Source organism: Hypomesus nipponensis, chromosome 16 (assembly GCF_054491055.1).
Source record: "Hypomesus nipponensis isolate SF chromosome 16, ASM5449105v1, whole genome shotgun sequence".
Taxonomy (NCBI): Eukaryota; Metazoa; Chordata; class Actinopteri; order Osmeriformes; family Osmeridae; genus Hypomesus; species Hypomesus nipponensis.
The window spans coordinates 2,167,546-2,176,003 of NC_140376.1; positions in this window are offsets into that span (position 1 = coordinate 2,167,546).

An 8,458-nucleotide genomic window follows, 5' to 3' on the forward strand; every position below is an offset into this window, starting at 1 on the left:
CAGATAAATAGTGCAGTTCAATACCTGAAATACTTTGAAGTATTTGCTCTGTATTTGACCTGAATGGCACCCTGCTGAGCGTCCTGTCTCTCATCTTTAAACCCCCAGGTGTCTGTCTTTGACACGCTCCCACTCCATCTCTATCAAGCAGACAAACAGGCAACACTAATCGCTCCCAGAGCCTTGACCTCCTTCATTCCCTGCTCCTCTGGAAGGTACACAGGATCACATATGCTCGCAGTCAGTCCAGCTTCCACAATCCAGCTCCGCAACCAGGCGTAAGCAAAGCTGCTTACAGACCCCGGCGTTACGGGACGGATTGTTTTGAACACCCTCTGGAAAGCAAAGCTGTTTTCAGCCACCGTCACACCGTAGAATACGGCCATTTCGCACAACTTAACATAATCCTCCGAAAGAGATGTTTACGCTATCAAAGCAGCTTCTGAACTCAACCCCCCCTCTCCCCCCCCCCCCCCCCACCTTTCCGGAGACAGTCGAAGCCTTGCATTCCACGCCCGTGCCGCCTTGTCATGTTCCCAACCGCTTAGCCTAGCTCGGCGGCAATCACAATGGAGGCCTGTGCTCGTGTGTGCTCTGACCTTCTCCTGCCAGACTCGGTCCTCTGGCAGCCCGGGAAGCCGCCCCTGACAGCCTAATAAATACAAAAACAAATTGCGGCAGGTCAGAAGTATGCGGCAGGCGACGGCGTGGGCTGGAGCTGTTAATGTAATGAGCCAGGCTCATGGAAATACGAGCTCATTAAACTCCCACGGCTTGTCTCTCTGGCTGTCCTGCCTGGAGGACAGGACGGCTTTGGTTGAGATGGGCTGGGGCTGGTTCTGAGGCTGGGGTTGGGGACCTGCTGGGGCTGGGGACCTGCTGGGGCTGAGGCTGAGGCTAGGGCTGGACTGTTAATAGAGCAATTAACAAACCCAGAGGAGTAGGGAGGCTGGCTGGGATGAAGTTTAAACAGTCATTAGTCATGAAGGTTGTTCTGAGGGTCCAGGGTGCCTGTAGAGACCATCATCACTCAACCTCTCTCCATGTTTGTTGTGGTTGCTAACCCGCTCATTTGGTCTAATTGCTAGCTAGTCAGTGAGTCAGACAGTAGAACCTGTTTATGGTTTATGGTCAGGATTACCCTGGATTACCCTGAAGCCAAGTCCCACTGTTATCTGGTGTTTATTATTCTGGTTGAAGCTGTTTTAATTTGATCATGCCCACAGATTGTTTTGAAGACATGATCTAACGTGGTTGCTGGCAATGTGCTATTTTAACTTGAACATCTTACAGCAAATTATAACGACAGGCATTTATCTATGAATTAACGAACAAGATTGTCACATGTTGCATTCAAAACAAAGGAAAAATCTAACATGTGACTGAGTGCTCCCCTGATCCTTCACATCTGGTAGATGATTGGTTGGGGCTGATTCTCTGAGCATGTGAGAGGCTTTTGATTCCTCTCTGCCTCGCAGGTGTGGAGAGGTAATGCCGACCTCCCTCCCTCCCTCTACTCCCTCCCTCCCTCTACTCCCTCCCTCTACCCCCTTCTCTCCCACCCTCCCTCCTTCCCTCTACCCCCTTCTCTCCCTCCCTCCCTCTACCCCCTTCTCTCACTCCCACCCTCCCTCCCTCTACCCCTTCCCTCCCTCCCATCTCCCTTCCTGTATCCTGACCATGCTGCTGACAAGTGTATGGTTTGATAGGAATATAAATAGCCTTCACAGCTTAGATTGGGGAGAGGAGGACTAGCTGTTGAGATTCTTGGAAACGTCCAGGAAGTGAGACCATGAAGCCCAGGATCCTGTCTTCCTCCTGCCTCTGCCTCCCTCCTCAACACGGAGGGAGATTTGTCTGGAATGAGATATGTTTTCTCATGACCTCAATGTATCCCCACACCAGCCTTCCAGTTTATCCAGCCGTAGTGTGTGTCAGGATGGTGTTAGCCAGTATTTCTTGGACAAACAGAGGAGCTGAGTGGTTCTTGATGGAGTTGACCTCCCCAGTTATGCTGTGTTCATACCGAAAGTGAAGCAAATTATTGGCAGATGCTTTATTATTATTAGATTTTTTTTACTCAAGTGAAATAGACGCAAATAGCGTGTGTGCATGACTTTACATGTCATCTCGCTGCGCAAAAAATAGCTTTGCATTTGGTGTGAACAGGAAGCAAATCAGTAACATAATGTTTAGAATTTTAAAATGCATTGAATACTTAATATTGAAATTTAAACAACACCGAATTTGTTGGTTTTGAATTCACCTCTTTAAAATTGGAATATTAATTTATTTCAATGTTAAAAACAATTTGAGCAGCCTGAATTTTGTTCTATTTGAATTTCTGAAGTTTGAATTTTAATGTAATTTTTTGGATCTGAATTTTACTGTTCGAACTTGAGCAACCTGAATTTCCGAACCTTGAATTTTTTGGATCGGAATTTGTTTTTTATTTGGGCTACAATCAGAGCCTGGGTCTGAAGAGAGAGGTCTGGTCTGAAACAGCAATACCTTGGTATCCCTAATGTTGCAATCTGATTTTTTTCAGCTCAAATTTTGGGGATCTGGATTTTACCATTTAAACTGAACAACCTTGAATTTTTGGGATTCAGATTAGTTGAAATACATTTCAATTACATTGAAATAAATACATATTTATGTATTTAAGACCTGCCAGTTTTGAAGATACCCAGGAAGTTTTTTACTTTTTATATTTGTTTTACAGTAGCCTACATGTGATACGCAGACTCCCAAGAAAACGTACGCACATGCAAGTCTGCTGGCTCTGCACAGGAAATGAAGAAATTGTGCAGCAAAGAAAGTGAGGTTGGTGAAGCGTGAAGTTCAGATGGGTAAAGAGAGGCGTCTTTATCAGGGAAATCACATGCCTGAAGCAATGTGTATAAACCATGTCTCAATAACACCAAATTACAATTCAATGTTAACTAATATTGCATGAGCAGGATGTTGCAATGGAGTGTATTTTTGGAATATAACCACTGAAACACTAGAAATTGCATGTTGTTTCAATAATGGCATGTACAAATGGCATTTCTTGTGAAAATTCAAATTTTATAGCAGCTGTCGATGATTTTTCTTAAAATTTGTAAATGATTTCTTAAGATGTTTTTGACCACACAACCTGAAGTCCTGGAGCGAGTCCATACCAGCCGCCCTGTGATGGCAAGAGAGTTGGATGGATGGAACACTTATTTTCAGCTCTAACTTTCGCGCCTCGGACTATTTCTGACTGTGTGGCTTGTGAATCTTTTATAAGTCGAGACTGACCATCTATCGTCTTCGTTCTGGGAGGTAAAACTACAGAACTACAGAATAATATATTCTCCGCTCTGGGTGAGAGTCTAACTCTGCTCGTTAGCCCATGATGGTTTGCCTTCCTTAAATCTCCAGGACGAGTCAGCATCTTCAGACAGTTTATCATGAGACATCTGGGAGACAATCTGGGAATTGATTCCTGGATAGAATCCTTAAAATGAATTACTGACGATTCGTTTTATCCGAGCACTGTGTGGTGTTCCCACTTGTGTGGTGTTCCCATCTTGTGTGGTGTTCCCCCTGTTTAGGGGGTTAACTGTACCTATGTGTGCTAGGATCCAGCCCAGCCTTCATCCCAGCCCAGTTCTCATCCCAGCCCCTGCCCCAGATCAAGCCCAGCTGTGAGCTCCGGCCTGGTGAAGATGATGGATGGCCTGAAGCCAGGTGATAAAGTGGCTCGGTCAGGCCCAGGTCTGAGGTGCAGCCTTGGGGCGGAGCAGAGAGGCCATCCCTGATATCACCAGACATTAAGACACATGAAAGAAAGGGGGAGGCTTGATGGATGTGGATGCTAGTTCATGGATGAGGCAGACGAGGGGAGGGTAAGGTTATACTGTAGGTGAGAGGAGCATACCATGCCACCTGTGTGCTTGACCACGGGCCCCCTGCCTACTGCCCCACTGCCCCTGCCTTTGATATTTTTGGCAGGGTGACAGCCAGATGTGTAGTAATCTGCAGCTGTGCTCCAGACTGTGAGAAGAGGGAGAGGGAGGGAGTGACAGAGGGAGAGAGAGAGAGTTCACTATCCTCCTCTAATCCTCTCTATCCAGCCTGCTGAAAGCAGGGAACAACCGCCAGCTCATCTCCCCATCGCATCTTTCTTGTCCTCCCTCATTCCCTCCTTTCTCTCTCTCTCTTTTTCCTCCTTCCTTACCTTAGTCTTTACGCAGCTGTCAGACTGTTTAGGGGGTTATCTCTCAACCCTGGCTTAACCCCCATGATTCAGAGGTCTCTCTCTTTCTCTCTCCCACATGGTGCACCTATTAACTCGTTTGCCTGTCCTAGGAAGGGAGGGAGAGACGAGGGAAGGAGAGGTGAGAAGGAGGAGAGGAGAAGGAAGTGGAGAGGAATGGGTAGAAGGGAGTTTAGGAGGAGTGAGAGAGGAGGAGAACATGTAGATCCTGCAGCTCAAGAGCCAATATACTCCACACTAGACTTTCCTTACTGGCTTACCGTAAGAACTCTCTGGACTCAGGGAAACACATGTGTCTATTTTTATTGGAAGGAGTCATTCACCAGGCCTCTGCATGTGCTGTGTGTGTGTGCTGTGTGTGTGCTGTGTGTGTGTTGGCATGTATCTGTCGGCTTCTGTGCCTGTATATTTCTCAGTAACACAGTTATAGTTTGGTCAGCAAGTTTGTTTTGCTCAGAGAGCCAGCCATTTTCATTCTGTATACATTTAAGGCAGAAGGTGAATTTGATTTATAAAATGAAATGTTATTCATGCAGCCTGTTGAGGTAACTGCTTCAGAGTAACTTCCACCCCGGCGTCCTCTCTACGCCTAATCCTGCGATACACAGCTCCACCCCCATAACCACCTCCTAGCCATCGAGTAAAAAAAACAACAACCACAGTTCAATGGCCTGGTAAGTGTGTATTTCAATAGTGGGTTCACGCGATTGGCCCAGGTCATACAGGTATGGAAGAGATCCGGGGAGAGTGTTCCCTGGTTGCCATAGAGATGGGGTGGGTCTGCTGGGCAGGCAGGATGTGGGCAGTACAGCTGGCATCTTCTGTGGATCCTCTGCAGGTTGTTTGCATATGCCTGAACTGGTGTGTGTGTGTGTGTGTGTGTGTGTGTGTGTGGGGGGGGGGGGGGTTGGGTTGGGTTAGGAGGGTTATTCATGTCTGAACATGCTGGAATATTTGTGTGTGGGCAGGGTTGTGTGTGTGGGGGCCTTTGTGTGTGTGTGTGCCCTTTCCTTGTGGGTTCAATTTGGTGCCAACGTGCGTAGGCTCCCCTTCCCGGTACAGTACCATGCATGGCAACCGTGCATGGCAACCCACAGCTACTGCCACCAGCCCACCCTTATAAAGCCTCTCTTTTCCTCTTCTCTCATTTTCCTCCTCTCATCTCCTGTCCTTCCCTCTCCTTTCCTTCTCTTTACTCTCCTCCTTTCCTCCCCTCTCCTCCCCTCTCCTCTCACAGCCTCTGGTTCTGGCCCCTGGAAAGTTCAAATGCTCCATTGCAGAATAAACAAACAACCCAGCAAAGGAAAAACTGTTAAGCTGAACCTAGCACATCTCAGATCCTTCTTTCTAATGAATTGCCTCCGTTTGAAAGCTAGCTTGTGTGTGGAGAGAGAAGAACTGCTATTTGATTTTGGATAAAACAGAAACCCCCATCCCTCTCCGCCCCCCATCCCTCTCCGCCCCCCATCCCTCTCCGCCCCCCAGCCCCCCCAGCCCACCCTCACTTTGATTTATTTTATTTTATTTACTACAGTTCTATTTGTCTTGTTGCTTTGGAGAAACCCAAAGAGGGGATTTGAATCCTCATAACCCTTCAGTAAGACATCCAGTTCCTAGTTCTCAGAACTGAGCACTATCCCTTTATAGGTGTTGCTGGGTGATTGATCGATTGATCGATTGATCAAAATGATACGTACTAACGTAACTAATAACAATGACTGTATGAGAACATTGTCAGGGCTTTCTCACCTTGGGGCTTGTATCAGGCAACTTCAGGTAGTGGAGGGGGTTGAAATCAGACAGAAATGCAAGTGTTTCTTTCCTGACATAGAGAACCGGCGACTGATGTTCACTCTGTCAGGTTAGAAATGCTTTTATCTTTTACCCACCCGAGTCATCTCTGCTCTCCTAAGACGAATACCAATAACGTTCCATCAACTGTCTTCTTATCGCCAAAGTACGTCAAATGTATTATGTGTTTGATGACTATACTGTTCGATGGACCATGTTATGTAGTCTCTCTTTTTCTCACACGCACACACACACACCATGGACACAGGACATAACACCTGATCTTTTCACAAACACCTTGGGTCACTGGTAGAATAAGGAGACAATGTTCCTTTAAGGGATAAGTAAGCAAGCACGAGGAAGGGAGAGAGAGAGAGAGAGAGAGGGAGAGGGAGAGGGAGAGGGAGAGGGAGAGGGAGAGGGAGAGGGAGTGGGGGAGGGGGAGGGGGAGGGGGAGGGGGAGGGGGAGATGTAGTGGAGAAAAGAGAGACAGACTATGCAACGGAAAAGAGAGAGAGAGGGGGGGGGAGAAGGGGAGAGAGAGAGATAGATAGAGAGAGGGGGGGGGAGGGGGGAGAGAAGGGATGAGAGAGGGAGGGGTAGAGAGAGAGGGACAGAAAAAGCAACAGAAAGCCAGACTGGAGAAAAGGAGAAAAAGAGAGACAAAACGCAATAGAGAGACAGAGAGAAAGACTAAGACAGCGACAGAGAGAGGGAGAGACAGAAACCAGAGAGACGATAGACAGAGAAAGGGAGAGAGAGAGAGCGACAGAGAGAGAATGCATTAGGCACTAAGAGGTAGTCCTCTTCAGCTAAGGGCTAATGCAATTGCCACAATAAGACTCTCAGAGGACCGTGGAAAAAAACAGGGAGGGGACGAAGGGAGGGAATAAAGGAGGAGAGGGGAGGAAGGTGGAGAAGGAGGGAGGGAATAAAGGAGGAGAGGGGAGGAAGGTAGAGAAGGAGGGAGGGTCAAAAGGAGAGAGAGAGAGAAGAAGCGAGAGGAATGCCTCCAGACTTCATATGGACAGGGGATCTCAAGGGACTTCCAGTTAAAAGTCTCTCTCTCCGTCTCTCTCTCTCTCCGTCTCTCTCTCCCTCCTTCTCTCTCTCCCTCCGTCTCACTCTCTCCGTCTCTCTCTCCCTCCTTCTCTCTCTCTCTCCCTCCGTCTCACTCTCTCCTCTCCCGTCTGTCTCTCCTGTGAGTGGATGACTCGGTGTTGCAGCTCTCGTGTGAGCCGCTGTGTCAGGGTGAAGGAAACAGACGACTGTTCGCTAGCGCCAGCCTGTCAGCCAGCCAGCCAACCAGCCTGCCACCCGGGAAGTGTTAATTCTACATATGACCTCTGTGGGAACAGAGCAGTCTCCTCTCCTCCTCCTCTCCTCTTCTCTTCTTTCCTCCTGGATGTGAGTCAGATAGAACACTCCTAAAGACTCCTCGCTTCAGTGCTCGATATTTTGGATCTGAAATTAACTTATTTTCAGCAGTCAGCAAACCAGCGTGCCAGTCAGACATCTAGCTTATGGGTATGCCAGTTAACCAGCCAGCCAGCCACCCAGTCAGTCAGTGCCTCTACTGTGAACTCCTCCGCTCTGCTCCCCTCCTATCCTCATCTGAACTCGGCTCTTCAGTGAAGTAACAATGCTGCGACTGTGGAGACGGTGAGTGGCTCTGTGTCTACTCTCCTCTGTGGGACTGTCTTTATCTCTCCTTCAGCATCTCTCTCTCTCTCTCTTTCTGTCTCTCTCTCTTTCTATCGCTCTCTCTCTCTCTTTCTGTCTCTCGTCTCTTTGTCCGACAACTCCCTAGTCAGTATGAGGTTAGGCATTGAAGCGATGAGTGTTCAGCAACCAGTTCTGCTGTCGACCATTGGACTGAGCGTCACAGTAAGTTCACACACTCTACAGACAGAATCTGTACTTAGAACCACAGTACACAAAGGGACCGTAAAGGATTTGAAATAGTGCCCGATTAATTAGAACGACAAACATTTAGTTGCGGTGAATTTATAGCTGGCTTTTTGTTTTGTTCTTCAAAGTTCTTCAACGGTTTATACCTGTTTGTGGATGGACACCATGGGTGTCAGGACACGTCTTACATCATGACGGGTCGACTTCTTAAGGTGCAGGACTGGTATTACTCAAGCAGGAAGAATGTAACACGCACCTGGTGATTGGAATTCACGTGTATTCATCCTCTCTCTCCTCTCTCTCTCCTTTCTCTCTTTATTTCTCTCCTCTCCTCTCTCTCTCTGTCTCTCTCTCTCTCTCTCTCTCCTTTCTCTCTATATTTCTCTCCTCTCCTCTCTCTCTCTCTCTCTCTCTCTCTCTCTGTCTCTGTCTCTGTCTCTCTCTCTCTCTCTCTCTCTCTCTCTCTCTCTCTCTCTCTCTCTCTCTCTCTCTCTCTCTCTCTCTCTC